The following is a 26,713-nucleotide window of genomic DNA, read 5'->3' as shown; positions in this document are numbered from 1 at the left end:
TGGCCTGGGGTCTTATTATGGGGGCTTGGCTTCTGCAGGAAGGCTGTGTTCTCGGGGCTATGAACCGGGGCCCCAGAGTTCTGTCCAGATGAGTCACACCGGGGGCAAGCCTCTGCCGGCCGACGGCACTCCCCACAGACACCGTCACTCTGGGCTTAGTTCTAGAGGAATCCTTGCATTCTGATTCACATATTGTGCCTCTTTTTCCTTAAAATATTTAATGTGTTACATTCCAACTTTAAACACATCAGCTCCGAAGCAGACTAATCATTTAGCTTGTTAAACTGAATTTGGCTCCGAGATTTAAAATGGAAAAAGAAATCCTGCCAGAGCTATACATCCAAATCGCAAGACGGTGACTCTCTTTCCGCAGGGCTCTGTGCCGGGTCAGTACTTGCCGGGAGTGGCCATGCTGCCCGCCGGCGCGGGGTCCAGACCGTGCGCAGGTGGGAAACGGCGCTGCAGAGACGCACACGCCTTGTCTCTTCAGAAGCGAGCTTTCTGGTTGAATTACTCTGAGTGCGATGCTGACAGGAAACCACATGCGCGTTCAGGACGGAAAGCATTAACCAAGAATTTCAGATCCGCAAAGCTGGGACTGGAAGGTTCTGGGCATGTCTTGGGGGACTGTGGCCGGACGCCGGGGGCCTGCGTGCCCACGTCAACACAAACTGCACCTTCTCCGCCACCACTGTTTCCGGGGTCTGCTGTACCATGTCTGTCCCGTGGCTGTCCTGTGGCTGTCCCGCAGTGGGGCCCAGGCCTGCAGTGGCCCCGGGACGTTCCACCCGACTCTCCAGAGGGGAGGCGAGGAGCCGGCGAGGGCTCGGCGGTCCCCAGGTCCTGAAGTTCCCCGGGGTGGTGGGAGGCTTTGGCAGCCTGAGGACAATTGTTTTCATAATTAGTAAATTTTTAAAAAATCAATGAACCTTCTATTTGAGAGCAGTTTTGGGTTTACAGAAAAGTTGGGCAAACAGCAGAGCTTCCCCCTCCCAGGACACGGGCGCCCCTGCTTTTCACTCCTTCCATGAACGTGCTGCTTGGTTGTCGTCGATGGCCCAGCGCCGAGACGTTATCGTGACGTTCACACTAGGCTCACTGTGCCAACCCATCCGGCCCGTGGGTTTGGACAAATGCCTGTGACCCACACGCACCGTGACGGTGTCCCGTGGAATCGTCTCACTGCCCTGCAAATCCCCTGCTCCTCCATTCATTAATGTTTTAAACGAATAACCGAGAGCCGTTATTCTGAAACAATCATCCATCCAAACGCTAGAAGCAGACCGCGCCGCGGTGCCGTGCGTGCTCCCGCGTGTGAGAGGCGCCGCGGTTCTGAGCATGGACGTTCGAAGGGGACAGCGTGCACGGCCACGCAGATGCGTCTGTGCTTTTGGCGAGGGACAAAATCCCCCGGACCGCAGACATTCCCAGTGGAAGGAAATGTTGAATTTTACTTGGAGGTCAGTGCAAATAAAGGTGTCATTTTCTTCGGTCCAAGTTCACGGACCCCCTGAATTAAGGACCTTTGATTTAGAAAAAGACGCATGTGAAGTCAGAAGAACACATGCCAACAGGAAGAGAAAATGGGTTTTCGAAACTCTGCACCATCCCAAGCGGCCGAGTGGGCTCAGCCCTGCGGCTCCGAGCGGCCTCCAGACCTCACGTGGGCGAGACGGGCTCTCGGGGGAGCTGACCAGGCTTCGCAGGCGTGTGATGAACGTCCCTCCTCAGAACAGGCACAAAGGCCGCACTTCAGCGACGTCTTCCCGGGGCGGCAGGAGCTCCCTGAGCGCCGGGGGGAGCCGCACGCATGCCTACCAGGGTCCCTGCGGGTGAGCCCGAGAGCTTTGTGCACCTGCCCCGGACCCGACCCCGCGTGACTCCTTCTGCGCCCGTGTGCAGAGACGCCCGGAGCAAACGATGCTGTGCAAACCGGAGTGCGGGTCTGGGACGAGCCCTGCTGAGCAGGTGGGGCCTGGCCAGGCTCCCATCATGCTTGCCCCAGGGCTTGGGCCATGTGTGCTGCCCGCAGGGATGCCCAGTCCCGGAGGAGGGGAGCAGCTCACGCTGCAGGGAGAGCGGCCTTGAGTGGCCACTGGTGCCCCAGGGGCTCAGCCTCCGGCCGTCCCTGTCCCTTCCGTGCTGCCCGCACCCCCGCATGGGGCCTGGTTCTGAGCCAAGGGGCGAGCCGGGCAGCATGGGCCAACACCTCCCGGTGGGAAGGACGTCGGTCTGCGGAGCCTGCCCCAGCTCGCAGCCGAGCACCCACCTGCCCCCGTGTCCACGCCTGGGCCCACACTCCTCGGGCCCTGCTCTGCCCCCAGCACCCCTCCATGTGCACGTCGCTGATGGGGCCACACGAGGTACGCAGGTCGCTCCTCCAGGTGCCAGGAGAAAAGGACCATCCCCTGGAAGGAGCCTGCTCTGTGGGTCTGTGGGAGTGTGCGGACCCTCCCGGGGGTCTGGGGGAGGCCCAGCCACTGTGCAGGGTGGACTGCGGCAGACCATCTGGGGCTCTGTGGTGACAGGCCTGGAGTCCCTGGCAGGAAGCTCGGCTTCCAGCCTCACCAGGAACCCAGCGGAGTCCCTGCCTCATCCTGGGCCCTGCCTGCGGGCACCGCGTTCAGGACTGGCCCAGAGACCCGACGGGAGCTGAGCGCTCACTCTAGATTTTGAAACCAAAAACTGAACTGAAGTCATCTGAAGAGTTAAAATTTCGGTGATCTGCAATGTATTGCATTGTGGAAGATTGTTTTTTATTTTTTAAAAACATTTTTTTGTTTAATATATATTTTTTAAACATTTCATTAGTGATTGGGAAAAAAAAAAAGACGCAGCTTCAGCGTCTCACTCTGTGGCTGGGGCCTCGGCTCCCGTCCATGCCCGGCACCAGGAGAAGCCCCCCATCCCGCAGGCCCGTGGCTGGGCGCAGAGCAGGGAGGCCTGGTCAGGAGGGAGCTCCGGCCAGCAGAGTCCCCCAGAGTGCCTGGACCCACCCAAGGGCTGGGTGGGAGCCACCTCCCGGGGCCAGGGCTGGGGGTGCTCCAAACGGCCCACCGCGTTGAAAGCACAGAGGCGGGGGCCCGGGGCCCTGTGATCGGCAGCAGATGTGGCCACAGCCTATGCCCTGGCCCCCAGGAAGAAGGGATCCGGGGACAGGGAGGGACAAGAGGGGCGGAGGCCTGGGTGGGAAACGGTGCTCCTGTTTGGGGCGGGGCCTCCCTGCGCGACCCCCGCCCCTGCTCCGGTCCCCACGACCCTCGGGGACCGGCCTCCCGCTGTGGCCCCCGACCTGAAGAGTCGCCTGAGTCGACATACAGATTCTCCACTGTGCTCAGCGGCGTGTGCGTGCGGGACGAACACGTGGGTCACGCGAACATTCCCAACAAGCATGTTTGCTTCTCCCGTGAGCTCACACCGGATAAAGACAAGCAGGGTGTCAGCGACCCCTGCACGGGGCTGCCGCCCCCCACCCCCTCTCCTCTGCCCGTGCCTAGGCTGCCCCCTGGGAAATCCCTTTCCGCTGGAAACCTGTCTGCAGGCCTGGAGGCCCTCGGGCTCCGGTCACCAGCGGTCGCGGCCAGCGGGCCTGGGGAGGACACCGGGAGGGGCCCTTCTCCCGTCACCTGGTAGAATTCTGCAGGGACTCTGCCAGTTCCGGAAGCAGCCGCAGAACCGTGGTCCTTGTTCAGATTAATTCAGGTTAGTTTAGGGACCTTGGGCAGCAGGCTGGGCACAATGGAGCCACAGGCCAGGATGGCCCAGGGCTGGGTGCCTGCGGGTGCCTGGGCGGCGGGGGTGGGGGCTCAGCCTGTGGCCTGTGTCTGGCAGGAGGGGGCAGGGCTGCCGCCAGAGACCAGGGGCCCCGGTCCTTCTCGGCTGCTACATGGAACCCCGTCACGTGTGGTCCGGGCGGGGCACCGTGGCCCTCTAGGCCCGCTGGAGCCTGGGCTGCTGTGACGGGGAGACTCACCCCTGGGCTCGACGGGGCCGCGGGGCCTGGCTCTTCGGTCAGCCCAGCTGTCATGCGAGGGGGTTTTAGGCAAGACTGGACATGACCATCGGCAGCCTGAGTGAGGCAGAGCCCGGCCCAGGAGAGGCCGCCCCTGACTCTGCTTCGTGCACACGCGTCACCCCTCCCCGCCCCTCCTTGGCACACACACGTCACCCCTCCGACACCAGCTGCCTGAGCTTCTCCCTGACCAGAGCGGCTCTCTGCGCCCCCAGCGGGTGTCCCAGATTCCGGTCGGCCCAGCACTCCTCTGGAGCTGGGGCAGACCCCCAGGTTAGGGACTCGGTCCCCGGAGGTGGCCCTTCTCCAGATGCTGCTGGCACAGCCGTCCCCCACTGCTTCCGTCCCGGCTGCGGCGAATTGGGGGTTCCCTGGCCCATCCCCAGCCCTGGATTTACTCCTTTGCTCCAAGAGCTCAGAGAACACAGGGACGCTCCCACGTTCCGGGACCTCTTTCTTTTACAAAAAAGGAGCTTCTGTCCAGGTGGGGCTGGGCTGTGCTCCCCCAAGTGTCCGGGTGTGCCCGCCTTCCCGGAAGCCCTCAGAGCCGCCCCCGCCGCGGAGTTCTACAGCGAGCACGACTGAGCCTTCCCTTGGTCTCCCGGCCTCTCTCCTTCCCAGAGGCTGGCCGGGCTGCGAGGCTGAAGATCCCAAGCTGCTAACCACAGCGTGGTCTCTCTGGCGACCGGCCCCCATCCGGGAGCCCACCCAGAGTCACCTCATGCGAACAAAAGACACTCCTGTCAGCAGAAATTCCAAGGGACTGAGGACCTCTGTGTCAGGAATGGGGACAGAGGCCAATCTATAATTTTTCTATGATTGAATACCCTCCCTTACATGGTGGGCCTCGCCCAATCAGTTGAAGACACCAAGCTAGGAGGACCCAAGTCCACGAGCAGGAGGGGATCCGCACCCCCGAGGCTGGGTTCAGCTCTTTCCTGGGTGCGCAGCCTATGGCCAGCCCCAGATCCAGGGCTGTCCGGCCCCAAGAACCGCAGGAGCCCCTTCCTTACAGCATCTCTCCTTCCGCCCCTCCCTGTCTCCGCCTCTCTCCCTCGTGCTTGACACTGACAGGGAAGTCAGGGTGTGGGGAAAGCCCCTCGTTCACACGAGCCCCAGCTGAGCGCTGGGAAGCCAAAGCCGCTCCTGCCCTTTGAGGGGTCCCTGGGGTTCAGGCCCCATGGGACACCCCAGAGAAGGAGAGACTGCTGACGACCTCCCGTGCGTCCCACTCACCACGAACCCGGGACACGGTCCAGGGCCCACCGAGCCCGAGAAGCGCAGCAGGAACATGACCCCGGATGAGCCCTGCGCCCTCCCCTTTCGGACGCTCACGCTCAGGATGACGTGGTCTTCGGGGCTGGGAACCGTGGGCTTCTGGTTGCCCCAGCTTGGTCTTCACCCCAGCTTCACCGCGGCAGGCCGGCACCTCGGCCATGCCCAGAACTCGCTCAGCTGCCGCCTCCTCCTCGAGCCGAGCGCAGCCCGTGTGCACGCGCCGACCAACCAGCCGTGGTTCCTCAAACACAGGGCCGGAGCCCGTCGGGACCACCTGCTCCGCCCGTCGTCGGGCGTGTTTCCGTTCAGTCCTGCTTGGATTACAAACGTGACAGCTGTTCATCATACGTGATTAGCACAATGCAGAAAAATGCATAAAGAAGAAACTTAGAATCACCCGTCATCACACCCAGCAGAGACAACCGCGGTCAGGTCGGGTCCACCCCCCTGGGAGGGTTGCGCACACACACAGACACGGCGAGCGCTGGTGCAATCGCTCTGTACACAACATCGCTTCCGACACACTTCCTCATGCATCAAAATGTGTCCACAACTGAAAGGATTCTGATGACTGCCCAGCGTCCCGGGGCAGGACGCGGAAGGAATTTGCTGTTCCTGACTTTGGGACACGCTATTGGTTGCCATGGGTTTGTGTTTATGAACAAGCTTTGATGAGCTGGTTTGTCCCTGTCGGAAGAGGTCAGGCCCCTGGGAGAGGATCCCAGGGCAGAGCGTCCTGGATCCAACTACGAGGACCCTTTCAAGGCTGTGGGAGCAAAGGGCCGAGGGCCTTGGGGCGGCTCAGGGCCTGGCCCCGCTCACGCTGAACACCCGGTCTCTTGAACTCTGCTGTGCGGACCGTCTGTGCGGAGCCGTGGGACCCCAGCGAGCGGGACTGGACGGCACGTGGCAGGCTTGGCAAGATGTGGCCCGTCGTGGCCACGGCTGGCGTCGCTAGGCACCGGACTGGAAGTGGAGACCCGCCGGCAACCAGGCGCTCCGGAGGGCCGGGGATGACCTTTCATGCACCTTCTAGCGCGTCCGTCCATTTTTTCACAGTTGTGGAGGGTGCCCTGTTTTAACTCCCTTAGAAAACAGCTTCATTGAGCTGTAAGTCCCGTGCCGCCATCTGAAGTGTGCTCTTCGGGGTAGCTCATGGATGACGTACGGCCGTCGGCACAGCCCGCTCGGAAAGAGCGTCACCTCACGCCAAGCGCTTGCCTCAGGCCCCTTGCCCCTGCCTCACCCTCCCCCACGCCTGGTGGCTGGCCTTGCTTCCCATCACCCGCCATCTACCTCTGCTGCACTTGTCACGAGAGTGGGATCGACCACATGTGGCTTCTGTCATCTCAAGGTCCCTCTGTGGCACGGCGTGGCGTGGCGTGTGTTCACCCCATGTTGCTCTTGGTGGCTGAGTGGGGTTCTGCCCGGGGGGCTGAGCCACGTTCCGTGCATCCGCCCATCCCCCAGCACACATGCAGCGTGCGCCCCCCTTCTGGCCACTGCGACCGCTGCTGCTGGGAACGTGTGTGCCCACGTGCCTGTGTAGAAGCTTCTCTTTCTCTCGGGCTCACGTCTAGGAGCAGAGCTGCCAGGTCACAAGGACTCTCACTTAACCTTGTGAGGCTGTGTGTCCCGGCTGCTCTCAGGCCATGTCCCCCCCCACCCATCCTCCCGGCCAGCCCGTGCCCCCACGGTCCCCCCATCTTCCCGGCCAGCCCGTGCCCCCATGGCACCCCCCCAAGGTCACCAGAGCTGGCTACAGGTCCGCGGGGCAGGGAGGAGAGGGGGCCCTGATCCCCTGGGAGACCCAGGCAGGGCACAGCGCCATCCCGGTCTCTGGTCCGTCCTGCCCCGTGTTCCCTCACAGCTGAACCTTTTTAATACTAAAGTAATTTAAGTTTCGGCAACCAATTAGCTCTTTAACGAGGCTTTCGTTTCTAAATGAATATTTATGAGCTGTTGCTGAGCACGTGTGGGACCCAGGGACCCTGGGAGTTCCTGAGCTGAACGATGACAGGCCGGGGACCCCTCCCCGGGCCCCTGAAGGGCCTGGCCCAGTTGGGGCTCCCACCCCAGCCCCAACCCCCACACCCTGGAAGAGGGAGCCACTCTGCCTTGGGCTGCTCTGCGACCTGGGCTGGGCCAGGGGCAGGAAGCCCAGACTCCCTTCTCAGTGCTGTTGGGGACACACTGAAGACAGATCCTCATGTCAACGCTTCTGCCCGATGTTTGCAGGGAGGCCCAGGGCAGGAGAAGGAGCCCTTTGGTTTGAAAGGAAAGGTGCAGGGTCAGCCCGTGGGCTGATGTCTCTGAGTAACAGAGACGCTGGGCTTTGGGGTTTCTTTCCATGGGGATGTGCCCAAAGCCCCTCAGAGTCCTGGCCGACAGTGGACAGGCCGTGGGCCTCCAGCCTGTCTTAATGTTGGCATTTAGGGAAAAGACGGTGCCTCCCGCATCCCCGAGCACTGAAGGACATGCCCCAGCCACAAGCCCCACCACCTCTCCAGACCACGCTGGGGGTTCTGTCTGCGTTTGACCTGAGCCGATATCACCTCCGAGGGCCTGGCACACAGGCGCCCACCCTGGGAGCCTGTAGGATGTTTGACCTCCGTGGGCCACAGCCAGGCAGGAGGGGGACAGCCCTGCTGGCCACAGCGCTGGGCGCCTCGAGGACATCTGTCTTGTTGGTGCCACAAGGACCCTGTAGATACGCACCGTGGGAAGAAGCAGCCACAAGCCTCCCCACCCGGAGGTTCTGCCCAGGCTCACAGAGGCCCCCAGGGACTCGGCTACAGGGGGGTGGGGAGGAAGCCGCCCGTCCTCCCCTCCAGGTCACGCTGGTCCTGCTCCCTTTGGCCCCTCAGTCAGCTCTGCCCTCTCCAAGCCAGGGAGCGTTTCTTCCCTGCAAGTGAGGAGGGGACAGCCGATGAGCCCCAGCTCTGCCTGCCCCTCTGCCCCACAGCATCGGGACACTGGGACCCCCACAGCTGTGTCCACTGGCGTGAAGTCCAGCCTGAGCCATGAGGCCTGGTGACGCCCAACCCCTCCTGCCTCACCCTCAGCAGCCCCCACTCCCCCCCACCCCCACCAGGGAGCCACTTTCAGAGGGAGGGAAAGGCCTAGTCCCCATGGCCAGGGCAGCCGAGGAGTCAGGCCAGAGTGAGGAGGTGGCCCGGCTCAAGTCTCTGCCTGGCTGAGTCAGGGGAGGGGGCGGGGCGGGGGCAAACGCTGAGGGAGCCTCAGGTGCAGAGCATTCCCGAAGTGGGAAGTCTGGGGCGGACGTGGACAGACCGAGACGCCTCCGGCTCCGAGCTGACTCACCGCGCGGAGGGAGGAAGTGCAGGGAGCCGAGGGGGGGGGCGGGGAGGGCACCGAGGGCCTCCCTCGCCTCCAGCAGGGCCCTCCCCGGCTGCTTCCCAGGAGGCCTGGGCTCCAGCTGCAGCTCAGGCTCTGCGGCAGGGACAGCCCTGGGCCAGGGGAGGGTCCCCCGGGGTGGGGCGGGGCAGGACGCTGCGGAGAGTCCCAGGGGAGCCTCAGGGGGGCTGTGGCGTCCCTTGAGGCGGGGACCTCCTGAGAGAACTTCCAGCCTCGGGAAGGGGCCTGCGGGGTTGCCAGCAGGGCCCCAGGGCCTGTCCCTCCTCCGCTGGGCTGAGGGCGCCTCAGGGCAGCCCAGGGGGCCCAGATGGGGGTCCAGGAACAGCTGGCGGAGGCGGGGTGGGGCGGAGGGAGCCTGGCGGTGCCCCCGCCCCGTGGTCCCAGGGAGGAGACCGGTCTGGTCCTGGGCTCTGGCGCCGGGGCAGGGCCCGGATGGGACTCCCGGGGCGGGCGAGCGGAGCTCAGGAGGCCGTCGGCGGGCGGGAGCGCAAGGCGTGTGCGCGCGAGAAAGACGGGGTCTCGCTGGGCCCTCCTCCCTCTCCGCCTCAGCCAACCTACCCCCCCTTCTCCCACTGGTCTCCGGGGCCCAGCACAGGCGGCGCACGGGGACCGCACGGGGACCGCAGGCAGGAGCTCGGTTCTCCCCTCCCTGTCGTCGGGTCCAGACGCCCGGGAAGGGCCTTCTCTTCTCCCTGGCAGCCCAGCCCACCCCCAGCTCAAGGCGCTGCTCCCCCCGGGGGCCTGGGGCTGCGGGAAAAGCTAGTTCTGGGGGGCCGCCTGCCCCAAGTTGGCCTGTGCAGACAGGTGGGTCACGGGCTCTCCAGGGCCCCCCGGGCTCAGCACAGGCCACCATGAGCCTGGAGGAGGCTGAGCCCACCTCAGGGAGGGAGAAGAGGCTTCCCACACCCCACGGACTCCCAAGGGACCAAGGGCCTGGGCCCCGCAGCATTCCCGGCAGGACCTGGAGGAAGGAAGGCAGGGGAGGGAGGCCTGGGGTTCTGGGGGTCCGTGGGGAGGCCAGAGCGTCCCCTCCTGTTTGGGAGAGAGCTAATGGCCCCAGCCCAGCAGAGACAGGAAATTCCTAATCGGGGGGTCTTCAACCACAGGAGAGAGAGAGCCCCGAACCCCGCAGAACGAGGTCTGCCCCCTCCCCCACCACATCACCCTCCTCCCGGGGGACCCGGCCCCTCCCTGCCCTGCCCCAGCACCCAAGCTCTTCCGGGAACTTGGGCTTCGTCTTGCACTTTCTGTTTTTTCAATCATTTTAATGAAATAAGTTTTCAAAAACCTGTTCATTATAGAAAAGGTAAAAATACAAAAATAAGTTTCCTTTTGGGGAAGAAATGGGTAAGAGATCACGGGGTGGACGGAAGGGGGAGCGGCCGTGGAGCCCACCGGACGTGCACTCTCGCAAGGCAGGGGTGTGGTCCGGGCTGCGGTGCTGCCCTGGCCGCCCGGGAGGACCCAGGACCGTCTCCCCAGGGCCCCGTGGACTCGCGGTGAGGACTGAGGACGGGTAGGGGTCAGCCAGGTGCAGCTGGGGGCGGTGCCAGGAGGACCAGCCTGTGCCCTGCGGGAGGGAGGGGGCCGGAGTGGGCGTCCCCTTCCCAGTGTGGACCCCTCCCCGCCCCCTGACTTGCCGCCTTGCTTCAGTGTAGGAAACATTCACACTGTTTTTCTGCGTCCGCGTGTGATTTCCAGCGTCTACCAACGAGCACTGGTGTTCTGAGGGGTCCTGACCAGCCAGCGGGCCAGACGCTACTGAGGGCGGACGGGCTGGTCTTCCTGGGGTCCAGAGGGCGCTGGGACAGGCGGTCAGGGAGGGAGGCGAGTCCTGTCCTCATGGACGTCTACCTCGGGACCTGGGGCCTGGGAGGCCCACGCTGGGGGCAGGAGACACGACTCCCCCCACCAGGGACCTGGCAGGCCACACCCTGTCTGGTGTCTACAGGGCACAGAACAGACCCAGGCCTTCGGGGCCAGCCCCCGGCATGGGGGTCCCTCGGACCCACATCAGGCCAGGGCAGCCACCCTGGCCGCCGTCAGCTGAGCGGGGCAGGAGAGGGCGTCGTTCTGCAGGGAAGGAGCACCAGCTCCAGCCAGGCACGCGTGCGGGCACAGGGCCACCAGCGTGCCCACGCAGCAGGGCGCGGGTGGGTCCGGGAGTCCGATGGAGCCAGCCCGAGATCACGGGCCTCCACCCCGAGCCTGGCTCCTCAGCTCCCCCTGGGGCCACAGTATCTCCTCGGCTGCAGCCGGATGACGAGGACGTACGTGCAGACCCCAGAACGGTGCCCCCCAGTTTCCTGGGAATGCACCTGTCTCAGGGTCTGCAGGCGCCCCCGGGTCCGGGAGGCTGACTCACAGGCAGATCCCCCTCAGGTGCCCTCTGCCGCCCCTCCCAGCAGAGCTGCCGGGGGACCCCCTGGAGCTTCCCACCCACGTGTACCCTCGCCAGGACATTGTAGGGGCTGTCCTTCCGGCTTACGCCCTCCAGGTCTGTGACTGGATTTCTCAGAGGCTGCTGCCGTGGAAGCCACTGGAACACACATTAGCCCACGATATGCAGCGCGTATGCAAACAGATGTGTGTGCGTGTGCATGTGCCCACCGGAGAGCCAACACACCTGTGTGCGCACGCGTGTGCCAGAGAGTGTGCACACGTGTGCATGCGCGTGCTGGAGAGGACGGTGCGTGCGCGCATGCATGAGCATGTCAGAGAAAGTGTGCGTGTGTGTGTGCTGGAGTGTGTGCATGTGCGTGCACATGCCTGTGTGTGTGTGTGTGTGTGTGAATGCCTGGAAGGTTCTCTTCACCCTCCTGGAAGCTGTGAGAACGGCCGAGCCCCACCCCAGCCCCACCGCCCGGCAGAGGCAGACTGCGAGGGTCAGGGAGCCCTGTGCTTCGGAGGGAGAAGCGGGAGCTCCACGACACCTGCGTCTGGGCCGGGGGCTCTGTGAGGGTCACACAGGGTTCGTCCCGAAACAGCGCGGCCCCCCCTTCACCAGACAAGGGGACCCTGGCCAAACGCCGACCCCTGGGACTGACCTGCAGACATGGGACACTGTCCCTGGCCTGCCTGCCGGGCAGCCCGGAAGGGTGGGGAGCTCACCGGCCTTCGAAAGGAGCCGCCTCTGCGAGGCCTTGGGGGGCAACCAGGGCCCGGCAGAGGGAGGGAACGTGTCGCTCAGGGCACAGCAGAACAGGCAGGCCCCGGCCTGGGGCTCATAGTGGGCAGGCGCCACCGGCCAAGGAGGAGGTTTGGGGGATCCGCTTGGTTGAGGAGGGGACTGTGGTGTCGTCGTTGGTGGGGGGATGGAGAGCTGCAGCTGTGGGCAGAAAACCGTGAGCCCGATGGGGCAGCCGTGGGGAAGATGACCCTGAGGCCCCCTGTGCCTGGGGGACGCTGCCCCAGAGTGGCCGCCTGGTCCCCGGAAGCAAGTGGAGCTGCCCTCACAGCTGGAGGCCAATGGGGCTCCAACCCCTGAAGGAGGCCCCTGGGTTAGCCAGCCCCACCCTGGGGCCCCCTGCTGCCCACTGAGCACCCCGCAACCTGGTCCCGAAGCCTGTGGGGGTTGTGGCTGGGGTGGGGTGGTGGGGGCCGGGGGCACAGCCTCGCAGGGCACGGGTGCCCTCTTCTGGCCACTTTGTCGAAGACACAGACCCCGCCAGCACGCAACGGCCGGCGCTCAGGTGTCCAGCTGCCCAGGTGTCCTGAGAGGAACGCACCCGCTGGGTTTGAACCACTCTGTGCCTCGGTTTCCACTTCGGAACCCCAGGACCGTGCGACCCCGTCCTAGGGCGTGCGGGGGAGTCCGGATGCATGAAGCTCCTGCAAACAGCAGAGCCCGACACGTGTCCTAGGGCTGTTCCGGGGACGCTCCAGCCCCCGCGGAAAGCCCCCCAAGGCCCACGGAGGGCAGGGCTCAGGCCACGGCGGGGGAAGTGCCTTCGCAGGGCCGTGGTGCCACCTGCTGACGCTTCCAGGCATTGCGCCCCGAGTGGCCACAGCACACCAGCTGGTCCCAGGGGTGGTGCGATGCTCCCAGACGCGGCTCACGGAGGCTCCCCGAGACCAGACACAATCCCTTCTGCCCTAAGTGAGGGCTTTAAAAACACATTTACCTGCACAGACGTTTGCCGGCGAGGACAGGAAGTATGTGGAAGGAGACTGGTCTCTGGCTTCTAGGAGCTCAGCCCCCTCGGGGGCCTGGGTGGAGGCCCCAGGACGGATGCCGGCCACTCTGTGCTGGGCGCCCTCGCAGGAAGCACCTGGAGCAGGGACCATGGCCTCGGGCGACGGCTCACACAGGTGGTGGCCCCAGCCTTCCCCCGCCCCGACCCCCAGCAGGACACAGTCTGAGTCACCCGCTAGTCCCGGCGCTACCTGCAGTCACCACCCTTCCGGAGAGTGAGAACTGCATCCGTCCGTGCAGCAGCTGCAGCCTCGGAACGAGCAAGACCTGGGGCATCTTCCTTCGGAGACGCTGCGTCCCGAGGCTGCAGACGGAGACGGCCGCACCAGCGCAGCCCAGCACGGGCAGGGACGGGGCAGCACGGAAGCTGGGGTGGAGGGTGGACAGAGTCCTCCGTGCTCGGTCTCCCTGTGAGGGGACAGGTCATCTCCACAGCAACTACAAAGCTTGCAGCTGTGTTCTCCTGGCGCTGGCGGACCTGTGCACACACCCTGCCTGGAGCGCCACGTCTCCTCAGACATGAGCCTGCATGAGACCAGCGGCCTGGGGTCTGGAACCCTCCCGTGCAGCTCAGAGTCTGGTCCCGGGACTTTCAGACCTGCTGTTCTGGGGTCTACAGATCGCAGACCCTTTCCCTGAGCCCAGAGCCTTCTGTGAGAGTCCCCTCAGTGGGTCTGTGCCAGCCAGCACTCAGGGCCTTGTTCTCGGGAAAGCCTGCCCTAGCCCGTTAGCTTTCCATGTCAGACAAAGCTCCAGCAGGGCAGCCGACCAGCCCCAGACAGTGAGGACATCGGTGGGCTTCATGGCGTGCCTTTGTGTTTCAGACAGATTTCCTGGGTGGCGTCCGCACACCGCCCGTGGAGCTGCCCCTTGCCGGGAAGGCCACCGCCTGCCTGCTCTCGGCTGAGAGCCGGGGGCAACGAGAAGGGGTATAGGCCCTTCAGCATCCATCAGAAGGTCCTGCCGCAGACCGAAATGCCGTCTCATCAGATGTGGTCACTCTCGGGCCTGGACTGGAGCCTGGAGAGCCACGACGGCTGGGGTCCCAGAACGAGGCGCACTCAGGCATCCGGTGTGTGGTGGGACCCCGCGTCGGCAGTTACAGCGCTTTGGGGGTCTCAGAGACACCCTGTGGGCCCGTCTATTTTTAAAAATTCAACCCCACAAAGACTGGCTCCAACCACCCAAACCCGAGTCCAGGGGGCCCCGCACCCATGCGGAGCTGTCAAGGTGGCCTCGTGCTGGTTGGACGGACAGGAATGTGGCTCCGATCCTGCCCTTTCCTGGGAATGGCGTGCCAGTGCCAGCTGGTGCTGCGGGGCTGCGGGTGGGGAAGAAGAAGCGGCAAAAACATTCCCCCAAGAGACGCTGCCTCTGCCATCACTGCCGAGAGACTGTCCCTGAGGGAAGGTCCTCCTGTGATGCTCAGAATGACTTCCCAGGAGCAGCTGGGTGAGGGGCACCCTGGGGGCAGTAGGAGGTGAGCCCAAACAGGTGTAGCCAGACTGTTGCCTGCTCCCACCTTCCTGGGGCTGCTCCAGGAGTCATCAAGTTCAGGTCTGGCCAGGAGGCAGCCCCATCCCGCCGGACGCACAACAGTGCCCACCTCTGCCAGCAGAGGGCACCCTGCGTGCATGTGTTGGGGCCCTGCATGCCCAGGACCCACCCAGTACCCGGCTCTACTGGGACCCCACCCGTTTCACAAGGCCTAGAGACTGCCCCAGACGCCACAGCACAAACATTGCCCCAGAGAAACCCTCCAGCTACAAACCTGCAGAGCCACCGCAGAAGACTTCAAAGTTTAAAGAACAAAATGAGTGTCCCCCTCCACTCCCCAAATAGAGACACCAGACACCCCTCATCCTCCGGGGAGTTCCTCCCAGGTGGTCCCCCCTAAAGGCAGCTGCTATTTCCCCACATCTCTCACCTTCTTTACCTGTACCCTGACTTTATTAGGGCCCTTGTGAGCACCTTGTGAACACTGCCAAACTCACCCCAAGAATCCTGCGGTGACACCTTGCTGGGCATGCCATGCTTGAGCTGCCATGTCCCCATCAGCAGCAGCAGCATCTCCCTCACCTTCATCATCACCGTCATCTTCATCATCATCTCTCCATCATCATCTCCATCACCGTCATCTCTATCATCTCCATCACATCATCATCATCATCATCATCATCATCTCCATCATCATCTCCATCATCATCTCCATCACATCATCATCATCTCCAACATCATCATCTCCATCATCATCATCTCCGTCATCATCATCATCATCTCCATCATCATCATCTCCATCATCATCTCCATCATCATCATCTCCGTCATCATCTCCGTCATCATCTCCGTCATCATCTCCGTCATCATCTCAATCATCATCTCCAACATCATCATCTCCATCATCATCATCTCCGTCATCATCTCCATCATCATCATCTCCATCATCATCATCATCATCTCCATCATCATCTCCAACATCATCATCTCCATCATCATCATCTCCGTCATCATCTCCATCATCATCTCCATCATCATCTCCGTCATCATCTCCGTCATCATCATCTCCCTCATCATCTCTGTCAGCATCTCCATCACTGTCTCCATCTTCACCATCCTCTCCACCATCTTCATCTCTATCTTCACCATTGTTGTCCCTTTTCATTGAGTCTGAAACCCAAGCTGTGCCTCAGTAGGCAGCGGGAGTTTTTAGGCAGCACAGGGGGCTTCTCCTCCCTGATTTGGAAATAACTGGGTTCCTAGCTCTGAGCCCAGGAGGTTTTGACTGCTATGGGGCGCCCCAGGAAGCGGTTCAGTGACGTTTGACCCCAGCCAGGCTCCCCATGTGACTGTGACCACAGACAGTCCCTTCCTGTAAGGCCATCGGGCCTCTGAGGTTCTTCCAGGCTGATCATCCATATCTCTGACCAGCATGAGGACAGGAAGTCCAGGAGCCATGGCTGGAGCTCCCAGGGTCAGGGCTGTTGGGGGCTGCACCATGGCTCCCGTGGGCATGTCACTTGGCTGTCCTTGTGGCTGGAGTTAGAACCACATAGGGACTTCCTGTCTGTGCAAGCCCCGGGCTGAGTGTGGACATGCAGTGACCACAGGTGCTTCTGTGTGTCATCTCGTGCGTGTGCATGTGCGTGTATCTCAAGCAGGACTCTGGTCTCTCAGAGGGAGTATTTATGAATTTCTTGTGGCCACTGTAACAAATGACCACAGCTTTGTGGCTTAAAAACATATAAATTTATGGGGCACCTGGGTGGCTCAGTGGGTTGGGCAGCTGCCTTCGGCTCAGGTTATGGTCTTGGGGTCCTGGGATCGAGCCCCGCATCAGGCTCTTTGCTCAGCAGGGAGCCTGCTTCCTCCTCTCTCTCTGCCTGCTTCTCTGCCTACTTGTGATCTCTCTGTCAAATAAATAAATAAAATCTAAAAAAAACAAAAAAACATATAAATTTACCATCTCACAGCTCTGAAGTTCAGACACCTGAAATGGGCCAAGTCCAGGTGAGGGCAGGGAAGTTCTCTGGGGAAGGATGGGTGCCCTTGCCCCTCCCAGGTTCCCGAGGAGCCTGCGTTCCTTGGCTCGCGGCCCCTCCCTCCATCGTCAAGCCAGTAGGGGCTTCCCTCTGCCGTTGGGACTCTCCTGCCCCCCGCCTCCCTGCAAGGACCCTTGAGAGTACACGGAATCTGCTCACTGTGAACGCCTTCCCTGTGCGAACATGGGCTGTTTATCACTTTATCCCACTGTGCCCTGAATCCCCATGGCCGGGCAGGGTGACACACTCACAGATCCTGGGGGCTGGACATGGACATCTGGGGGCTTTTATGTCCGCACCATGCAGGGCCTCATCCCAGGAAGCTGGGCCATTTGCCCTGAGTAGAGGCAGGCGCCCCGTGCAGCACTTAGAGCCCTCAGTCCCCACCGGGGGCAGCTGCGTGGCCGGGAACAGGCTTGGGGCCAAACCTCCTCGTCAGGCAGGAAGAGCATTCTCCGAGGTATGTGATGGCCTGACTTAGCCCCAGCTCCTCTCTCACGGCCCGCAGCGGAGCTGGGTCCCTCTCCTGTGGGTCCCTCTCCTTGCCAGGCCCCTCCCCCAGAGTGGAGGACTTCCTGGAGGAATGAGGGCTGCACAGAATGGACAAGGGACAGGGCATCCCGGCACGAGAGGCCCTGCTCAGTGGTTTGGGCCTGGTTCAAACTGCTCAGGTGTCCCATGAGGGACAGAGAGGAAGGGCTCCTGTTTGCTTTGTGGTTCAGGAAAACCCTAACGATTAAGCTCGGCCCAGTGATGGGTCGTCCACGATGCTGGCCATGTCTGCCCGGCAGCTTCCGGGAGAACGGGACGCAGGGTGACAGCCGTCCACGAGCCTGTCCTGGGCTCGACCCGGCCTTGCTGGGACGGGGAGCAGGCACCGCCATGCTCCCCCAGCCCCCCATCTGCCCTGAACATGGGGGCCACCGCAGGTCAGATGCCATCAGTTGACTGCCACACGGTCTGGGCAGGCTCCCCTTGCCCAAGGTCCGAGAAGGACACTTCTGTCTTCCTCTCAGCCTCAACCTGACCGGACTTAGGGTTGGGGCTAGGGCTGGGCCCAACTGGGGTCAGGGGGCGTGGGGGCACACCCAGGAACGGCCTCTGCCCTCTCCAGCCAGCCCTGCCTGTCCCTCTCCCGTTCTGAGACCCTGTGCGTCTCCGTCACCGCAGCCCCTGCTTCCAGCTCGGGCCTCACCTCCTCACTGAAGCATCTCCCTGTCGCTTCCGTCAGGCCCCCAGGCCTCTCTCCCCGCCTGCTCTGGGGCCCTCTGCTCCATGGCCCAGCACCCCTTTGCTACTCATGTGGGGATGCGCGGCTGAGGGAATGATGAAGGAGTGAACGGGCATCACGTGCCGGGGGGGCCTCCCCGGCCTTGCCCATGGGCACTCGGGGCCCAGAGACCATGTCACCCTGCAGGGGACAGGCTTGGGGAGGGACGTCTGCACACAGGAGCATCTCCAGGCTGGTGGCTTTGGCTTGGAGCCTTCTTGGAAGGGTTGTCTCTTGCTGTATGTGCCTCCTGGGCGGGGGTCCGGGCAGCAGAGACCAGGCCCTCCCAGGAATGTCACCGGGATGCACTGGTCTGCATGACCTCGAGCAGCTGCACCGGGGGGTTCCCGGGAGGCCCAGCCCGCCTGCCCCCTCACCCTGCTGCCGTCCGCTGCCGGCCCTTGTGGGCTCCTCCTCCAGCTGCGGGTAAATCGGGTTACGGCTGCGTCTGCTCGCGGGAGGAGGAGCTCCTAAAACCAGGACAGACGGCAGGGCCTCCCCGGGGGGAGTGGACTCATTAGTCGTTTCTAAATTAGACCGAGGGATGGGGACACTTGGCGGGGTCCTGGGAACCCACGGAGTCCCACTCCAGCCCACACAGGGAGGCCGCTGCCACCTCGGAGCCTCAGCCACCTTGGAAATTGATGGTGGCTGCGCGGGGACAGAGCCGGTGGGGGAGGGCGGAGACCGAGGAAGACAGGGCTGCAGAGATGCGGGCCGGCCGGGAGAGGCTGCCCCTGGGCCCGGCTCCCCAGTGATACAGCCCAGTGCCCTGACAAGGGCCTCTGGCCAGCGGCGAACTCAACAGGAGCCCACAGATGTGCCCCGCGCCCCTTCCAAGCACGGTGGCCATCAGGACCCACGGCAGAGCCCAGACCTTCATCTGGGAACTCGCTTGCCGGAAGGAAGCCAGCAGGAAGCCGGCTGTGTCTGCAGGCCTCTCCAGGCCCCTCTGGGAACAGTGGCTCAGGAAGCTACGGCCGATGGGCGGTCCCTGCTCCCATCGCGGAAACGGGGCAAGACGGGCCCTGCGGTCCTCGCAGCCGGCCAGAGCAAGGACTCGCACTGCGGGGTACCCTGAGGCCCCTTCACCGCCTCCTGCTCCCTCTGCAGACCTTGGCAGGTTCTGCAAATGTCTCGGAGAGGAGAGCCTGACTGGGCTCTTGGGCATCAGGCTGAGCCTGGTGGACATGCCCTGGCTGGGACCAGGGGGGCAGCACCCCCGGCCTCCATTCCATGGCTTGGGGCCATTCCAGGCCTGCTCTTAAAGAGTGAGGGGCGGGTGGGGGCAGACAGAGCGGCAGCCAGACCGGTCCAGGGTGACTTGGAGGCGGGCAGGGCCAGAGCGCGCAGGGACACTTAGACCTTGGGGGGCCCAGCCCCACGCACGCAGCAACGGTGGTTGAGGCCTGAGTCTGGGGTCCAGGACTAGGGACGAGGCTTGGGGTGTGGAACAAGAGACAGGGTCGGCCGCTGTGGCTGCAGACGCGGCGCACTCAGGGCTCGGACGGGCTTCGGGACCTCAAGGTCTGGTCACTAGGCATCAGAACGAGCGTCCGGGGGAGGATGGTCGCCCGAGGACGGCCTCCTCAGTCTGCTGGGCACGAAGCCCGGCGTCCGGGCCCAGCTCTCCGTTCACGGACTCGGCAGAGGCCTTGCCCCTTGGGCCTTGGTGTCCTTGCTTATGAACAGGCCCCAAGAAGGACCCTTTGGGCCCCGCACGCCAGGAGGTCGATGTGTCCACTCACAAGGCCAGGGAGCAGCACGAATGCACCGGCAGACATCCGTGCTCGGGCCACCTTCCCCGTGCCCCCAACAAGACCACCTTCCCAGCCCCCTCACCTGTCGGCTCCGGGCCTCTCTCCTGATGGACTCTGTGCTCCCTGAAGGGGGTGGTCCTCGGCCCCCAGCACAGCCCAGACAGGAGGCCGGTGGTCAGAGCGAAGCTGGGGGGAGGCTGGCCGTCAGGAAGCAGGCTGCGGGCCTGACAGCAAGAGGCCTGTCTCCTCGAGCAGCAAGTGGGGGCCAAGGCTGGGGCCAAGGAGAGGAGATGGGGTCCCCGCAGAGGGCCGCCAGCCCCGCACTGCCATCTCACAGGGTCTCTCCGGGCACATGTAGGGTGTCCAGACTGCAGATGGGGGCCGAGGTCAAGAGGGCTGGGTTCCGTGCCACGGTCACCCTGCCTTCAACAGCAGGCTGCACTCTGAGGGCCCCCAGTCCCCTGTAGCCAGAGCACCCTTCACCGCCCCCCCCCCGCCCCGCAGCAGGCTTTGCAACACACGCCTCATGGGCGGCCAGCGCTCGGCCCGGCACCTGTGCCCCCGGCAGGCTAAGCAGGAACCCTGCCCACTCGTCCTGGAAGGGCCGCGGGCTCTGCCTTCTGCCAGAGCCTCATGTTTTCTGGCTTGCTGTGTCCAAGCCTGGCCCTGGCCCCAGCCTCCTGAAGGGCCAAGCCCGAGGGGAGGCCTTCTTCTCCAGGAACCCTCCAAGCACTCTGCCGTGCCATGGGTGTGAGGGCCCGGCCAGTCCAGTGCACTGGGCGGCACGCCGTGCTGGGCTGGGATGAAGGGAACAGACCCCGAGGGGGGTTCCTGTCCCTCTGGTCCAGCTGGCTCCTGCGTGTCAGGCGTGTGGACCTCGCCGCTGCAGACAAGCCCACTCCTGTCCTGGGGCCTGCAGTTTATGGGGACACCTCCCCGCCCCCAGAGCTGGAGGAACAGGTGGGCCGGGGGTGTGGCTGGTGGTGGGCACGGGGTCCCCCCTCCTTCCCGGGCCTCCTGGGGGCAGGATGGAGGCTCCTCCTTCTCTGAGAGCAGGGCCGTGGGCCCGAAGGTGGGAGAGGCAGGGCCGGGCCTGGCTCCCAACAAGCCCATCTGGTTTTCTTCTCTGGCTGGGCTCCAGGGAGCCAGGCCTGTCCCAACCCAACCCGGAAGCTTCCTTCCAGGACACCCTGGGGGCCGGGCCAGGCCCCACCCACCGGCCCCAGCAGGAGGAGGAGCTGCGCGGCACAGGGAGCACTGGGCCCGCTCCCGACCCCCGACACAGAGCCAGGCTGTCGCAGGAGTGGGCCGGTGGTGGCCCCGGCAGACCCGCCAACATGAGCCACCCATGGAGGCGGCCAGGTCAGAGGTCACGGTCTGCGCCGGGTTCCCCGGCTACGAGGCTCTGCCCTGACGTGGGCCCGATGCGGACACTGGCCGGCTCCTGCCCGGGGCCTGGGTCTGGAGGTCCCTCGGGGCTCTGTGCAGGGCTGCCACCAATACCCTTGGAGGCCCCAGTGCCCAGGAATTAGGGTGCTCCCCACCCACCAGCACGGTATAATTCAGAATGAAAACAGCGCTAAGCTGGGAAGTATGGTTCTGCTCTCTCCCCTGGAGACTCCTTGGATGCCGGTTTGGAAATAACAAATACCAAATCCTTTCTAAATATGTCACTGGAGGCCTGGCCCAGTTATGGGCAACCCCCCGCGCCCGCCCTTCACCTACTCCTGGCCGCCTGCCGCCTTAATCCGCCCCGGAGAAAAGCTGCCGAGAGCACAGCCGCATGTGCTTCTCTCCAGGAAGCCCAAGGCCACTCCAGGCTTCAGGGCGCAGCGTCCTCCTGGACTGGAGAGACAGCCCGGGAAGGTCTCGCCCTATCCTAGCTCGGCACTGCGAGGAAGATGCTTTCCTCGAGTGTCCTGCTTGGGCTCAGCAGCCCCCCGAGCCAGAACTGGGCCACCCACCCACCCACCCTGCACCAGAAAGGCAAGGGCCAGGCCCCCCGGGAAAGAGGCGACCCTCCCGGGCAAGCGGGAGCAGCACTCGGTTGTGGTCAGCCTCAAGGTCGCACGTCCCTTCAGCAGCCTGTCCTGGAGGTGGACGGCAGTCTGCACCGTGCACTCCCCGTGCGGAGCAGGTCCCTGGTCCTCCGCGCGGCGTGCAAAGCCCACCTACGGGGTGGGGGCAGGGTCCCGGGCAGCGCCAGGCCTCTTTCAACCAGCCCCTCCTGTTGCATCGGGCACACTGAGGCCCAGAGAGGTCAGCCCTGCCTGAGGACACAGGGCCATGGGGGAATCCCGGCCTAGGGAGGCAATAAACGGCCCTCCCCACCCGGCCACCACTGGCTGAGGTCCTGTGGTGTCGACCGCTGAGCTGGGGGGCTCAGGCAGGGACAGGGCAGGGCACCCAGCAGGGGACACCCTGAGTGACAACCAGAGAGGGAGGCCTGGAGGTCCAGACCGTGGGCAGTCACCACAGTGCCCGGCTCTGGCCACTTGCTAATGAAGGAACCATCTGCACGAAGGAGGGCCAGCCCGGACGGCAGGACGGGGTTTGAACCAGATGGTGGTCCACAGGAGGCTTCCAGTGAGCGGGCCCAGCCTGCCCCGGGCCCCACCAGCGCCCTGCCAGCCGGAGTTCGGAGGAGCATGCTGGCCACTGCGAAGGAAGAGACCCCAGCCCCCACCTCTCCCCTCAGACCTGCTCCCGTCACCTGGCCCAGATTCTGCTTCTGGAAATACACGCCCAATTAAATAGAAAGCCCAGAGAGAAAACGGGGGTTACACAACACCTCGTTACCAGCGGCTCCCAAGGGCCCAGCGACCAGGCCTGCCCCTGCCGCTGCCCGCCGCCCGCCTGGCCTTGGCTTCCCAGGCGACGATGGCCTCCCTGCCGGCTGGAAGGCACAAGGCAGGGCAGGGAGGCCATGGGGCGCCCGGGGCCCGGCACTCTCTGTCCTGGGAGGCTGACCTGGGGTAGCCTACGGGCCTCTTGTCTTCAGATGGGGGCGCCGCGCCCTCCCAGGGCCGGTGAAGCGACGGCAGGCACAGGTGACTTGCCTGCAGCCCGCTCAGGTTTCCAGGTGGCTCGCGCTGAGCGGGCGAGGAGCCAGAGGGGCGGTAGCCGCCCCAGCTCCATCCCGGCCCCCGGGGTGGGGGGCTTCCTGGGCCTGCTGACCCCCACGCTGCCCTGAAGCTCCCCCTGACAGCTGGGAACGGCCGTGTGCACCTGGGTGGGCAGCCCGGACACAGGCTGAGCCGAGGGCTGGCCGCAGGCTCTGGGCAACAGGACCCTGCTGGACCTGGAGGTGTTTATGGCCCCTTGGCTGGGAGGAGCCCCGCCAGGGCCAGCTCCGCGGCTTCTGTGCTGGGCGTCGGCCGCACGAACGCGCCGTGGGCTCCCCTGGGTTTGCCTTCCCTTCACAACGGGTGCGGCGAGTGTCAGGGCTGCAGAAGCCTGTCGCGCGGCAGACAGCCGGGGCCCCTCCCATCTGGGGCCAGAGGGAACCCTGCGGACCCTGTAGCTGCATCCATGCCCCCAGCACCCTGATGTTCACACCAGGCGGGATCTCTGTAGCCCTAGATGCGGGTGCAGAGGGGGCTGGGGGCGGGCAGGGCCGCGGTGGGAGAGGCGGGCATGAGCAGGGCCAAGGCAGGCAGGTGTCTCCACGGCGAGGGCAGGGCACCTGGGGGTCTGGGGGTGGCGTGCGCCGTGCTTGCCCGGTTCTATTCAGCCCTCCTTCCCGTCGGGGTGGGGAGGCAGGGAGGTTGGGGGGAGCTGCGACACTGTGTCCCCCGGGGGGAAACTGCTTATTTGTTTAGGGAAATATGTCAACGGCCCCTTCAGGTCTGAAGGGAAAATCCCAGGCCAGAGACTGAGCCCCGAATCTGAACCAGTGGATGGTCCACCGAGGGGTCCCTTGCAGGAAGAGCTCGGCACCGGCCCCGCGGGGCCTGTGGGGGCAGATTGACCCGGAACCTGGACTGGGCGGTTTGGTGCGGGGTAAATCCTACCTGGCTTTCATCTAATTTCTCTGGTGCTCGGAGGCTCTAGGCTTGTTCACTGTAGACCTTTGGGTCTATTGAAACCCTTGGGTCTTAATCTTTCCCATTTTCCTCTTTTTGTTAGTCTTGGATCTTCTGTGGAAGATGTGTGCCCCGCGTGTCCCTCGGCTCGCTCCACGAAGACCCTCTCACGGGGGAGCCTGTGCGCACCCGAGTCAGCCATATCGTCCTTGGAGGACTCTTCTTGGGGTTTATGCTTAGAAAGTTCTTCTCAAATTCAAAACTGGCACAATACTTACCTTTTATTTACAGCATGATCTTTTCCTCCTTTTTTCATACTTCTCCAATCCATCTGGAATTAATTTATATGCATGCTTGGCCAGGGATAGAACTTGATTTTCTTCTCCAAATAATCAACCGATTTTCCCAGCTGTGCTGGCTGGATACTAGGGACACTTAACCGCCGCCGTGTTCCTGGTCTGCTCCTGGCGGGGTTAGGGCAAACCCGGGAGGCCCGTGGCTGTGGCCTGTGGGAGTCTGGGCCAAGGGACCCCACGGGGAGCCATCTGCCGAGAGACCACTGCGGGCTGCACCCCCAGTCCGAGACACAGCCCGCAGCGGCCAGCCGGAGAGGGCAGGAAAGAATGTCCAGCCCCGCTCGGCTCCTGCCCCTCCTCCCTCTGCCAAACCCCACGCAGTGGTGGGGAGCTCAGGGCAGGCAGGTGACCAGGGGCTGTACTCAGTGCGACAAGATGCTGTCAAACTCTCACAACTTAAAGCAACGGGACCCGAAGTTGGTAGAACCCATCCCCGACATTCTGAGCCAGAGTCCTTCACCGCGTGGCCATGGGTGAGCAGGAGGGCTGTGGAGATGTGCCTGCCTTTCTCCCCGAGCCCCCGAGGAGAGGATGCCGGGACTGATCTGCTGCAGGGCCTCGGGGCATAACCACAGGACGCGGAAAGCCAGGCAAGTGGGCCCCCGTGTCCAGGCAGGAGGTTGCGGGTCACAGCGGGCCCACGCTTCTGCAGCAAGCAGAAAACGCCAGAGAAAGCACCAAGCTCAAGGCACTGAAGGCAGGGGTGTGCCCCAGAGACATTTCCCCAGCAGGGTTCTCGCCAAACATGTTTGGGCCCAGATGAGAGGCCACTGCTGAGAAGAGAGAAACCCGGGAAACACGCAGTCTAGCTTGGAGGAAAGGCCAGACTGGACCCTGGAGGGGCCTCAGACACAGCACAGGGGGTTGCTGAGTTCGATGGGCACAGGGGAGGCTGGGAGCCAGACTGAGCAGTTCTGAGAGACGCAGGGAAATCCCTGGCCGCCCCTCCCTCAGGCAGGGAGCTCTGCAAGCATGCCGCAGCCTCTCAAAGCGATCTCTGGTGGGAGCCAGGAACCAGGAGGCTGGAAAGCCGGCCGGAAAGACAGTCAGGCCCCTCATGGCCTCAGACCAGAGGCACGTAGTCCTGCCTCGGATGGGGTCTCCCTCATGCTGTGAGTCAGCCCAGCTAGCTTCAGCCCTGACCACGGAACACCTTCAAGGTATGACCAGTGGAAGAGAATCTTACCCGGACCGCACTGGCTTTTTTTACCCACAGTGTGAAGCCTATAATGGACACTAACCAAACATGGAAGAGGCAAAAATGTATGACCCGTGATTAAGGGGAGAACTAGGCGACGGAATTAGACCCAAAGGTGATCTGGACATCAGAGTTAGCAGGCAAGGACTTTAAATTACGTTATAGAAAACTGAGGAAAAGATGGAAAATTTTACCAGAGAATAGAAATCTTTTTTTTTTTTTTTTTTCCAAAACTGTAATTTAAATTATAAGGGGCACCCAGGTGGCTCAGTCAGTTTAGGCTGAGTGTCCCAACACTTGATCTCAGCTCAGGTCTTGATCTCAGAGTCGCGAGTTCAAGCCCCACACTGGGCTCCATGATGAGTGTGAAGCCTACTTCAAAAATTATAAAAAGATCACATGGATACTTTGTAACCATATATCCAGTGTCTGAAATTAAAACCTCAATTAATGCCCTTAGCAGCAGAACACAGGACTGAGGAACCGGACAATAGATTAATGGAAAATACCCAAACTGAAGTGCCGAGAGTAAAGGCAGATAGGGAAAGAAGAAAAAAAAAAACATAGAGGAACATGTAAGACATATGGAGCATGCTCAAAAATTCCAATAATTAGGGCGCCTGGGTGGCTCAGTGGGTTAAAGCCTCTGCCTTTGGCTCAGGTCATGATCCCAGGGTCCTGGGATCGAGCCCTGCATCCGGCTCTCTGCTCAGCACAGAGCCTGCTTCCTCCTCTCTCTCTGCCTGTCTCTCTGCCTGCTTGTGATCTCTGTCTGTCAAATAAATAAATTAAAATCTTAAAAAAAAAAAGTTTAAAAATTCTAATAATTAGAGTTCCAGAGAGAGAGGAGAGAAATGGGGTGGAAGCAGCGTGCAAAAAGATAGTGACTAGGACTTCCTAGAACAGAGGAAGAACATCAGCCCACAGACTTAAGAAGCTTTGCAAACCTTAGGCAGAAAAATCAAGCTAATGAACAATAAGGCAATTACTAACTCTGGTAAAATATAAAGTTACATAACAAAGGAAATATAATCAAATTACATTTCATGGCTCAGATCCAAATGACATTTACCTAATCTAATAACACATACACTAATTTTGATTTAATAAAAATTATGAGATAGCCCATAAAAGATGGAGGGTGGGGAGAAGTCCATGGGTCTGTTTAATGGTGGAGACAATGTAAGAGAGCTCTAAAATTTCCAAACTAGGAAGCCAATAGATAATATCTAAAATTGAAAAAAAAATCAAGCAATGATAGGAGAAATGTGTTATTTAGAATTTTATGAGGTATGAAGAAATTTTTAAAAGAACTGAAAGTGGTGTCCTCTGGGGAGCCAAAAATTTCTAGAAGTAAGAGGAATGAAGGGACTAGATCATTATGTTATAAACCTTCACAAACAATTCTGACCTTTAAAATTAAACACGTGTTACTTGGATTAAAATTAAGGTGAATGGATATTAAGTATTATCAAATGCCTTCTTTGGTATTCATTAATAAATTGTCATATTTTTCATTAACCTGTAAGTACAATAAAACTATTGATATGGCTTCGATTTTATAATTTTAACTGATCATTGTCTTCAAGAGATAAATCCCACGCACTCAGTGTATTGTTCATTGAAGAGAGTGACTGCATTCAACTTGCTATGAATGTTTTTGGAATTCTTACTCTGTGTTTGTCATTGAGACTGTAGCATA

General features: G+C 62.1%; 1 long non-coding RNA gene across 1 annotated transcript; it reads right to left on the bottom strand.

The window, feature by feature from the left end:
• Window positions 1-9,912: 9,912 nt before the first annotated feature.
• On the bottom strand, window positions 9,913-12,936 carry LOC131830518 (uncharacterized). The gene is made up of 2 exons (XR_009353191.1): window positions 12,793-12,936; window positions 9,913-12,499 (listed from the first exon to the last, which is right to left on the bottom strand). It is a non-coding gene; the product is annotated as an uncharacterized LOC131830518 (long non-coding RNA).
• Window positions 12,937-26,713: the final 13,777 nt, after the last annotated feature.

The sequence above is a fragment of the Mustela lutreola genome, chromosome 4, assembly GCF_030435805.1.
Source record: "Mustela lutreola isolate mMusLut2 chromosome 4, mMusLut2.pri, whole genome shotgun sequence".
NCBI lineage: Eukaryota > Metazoa > Chordata > Mammalia > Carnivora > Mustelidae > Mustela > Mustela lutreola.
The sequence above is the reverse complement of the archived record's forward strand: the minus strand, read 5'-3'. Positions and strand labels throughout refer to the sequence as shown.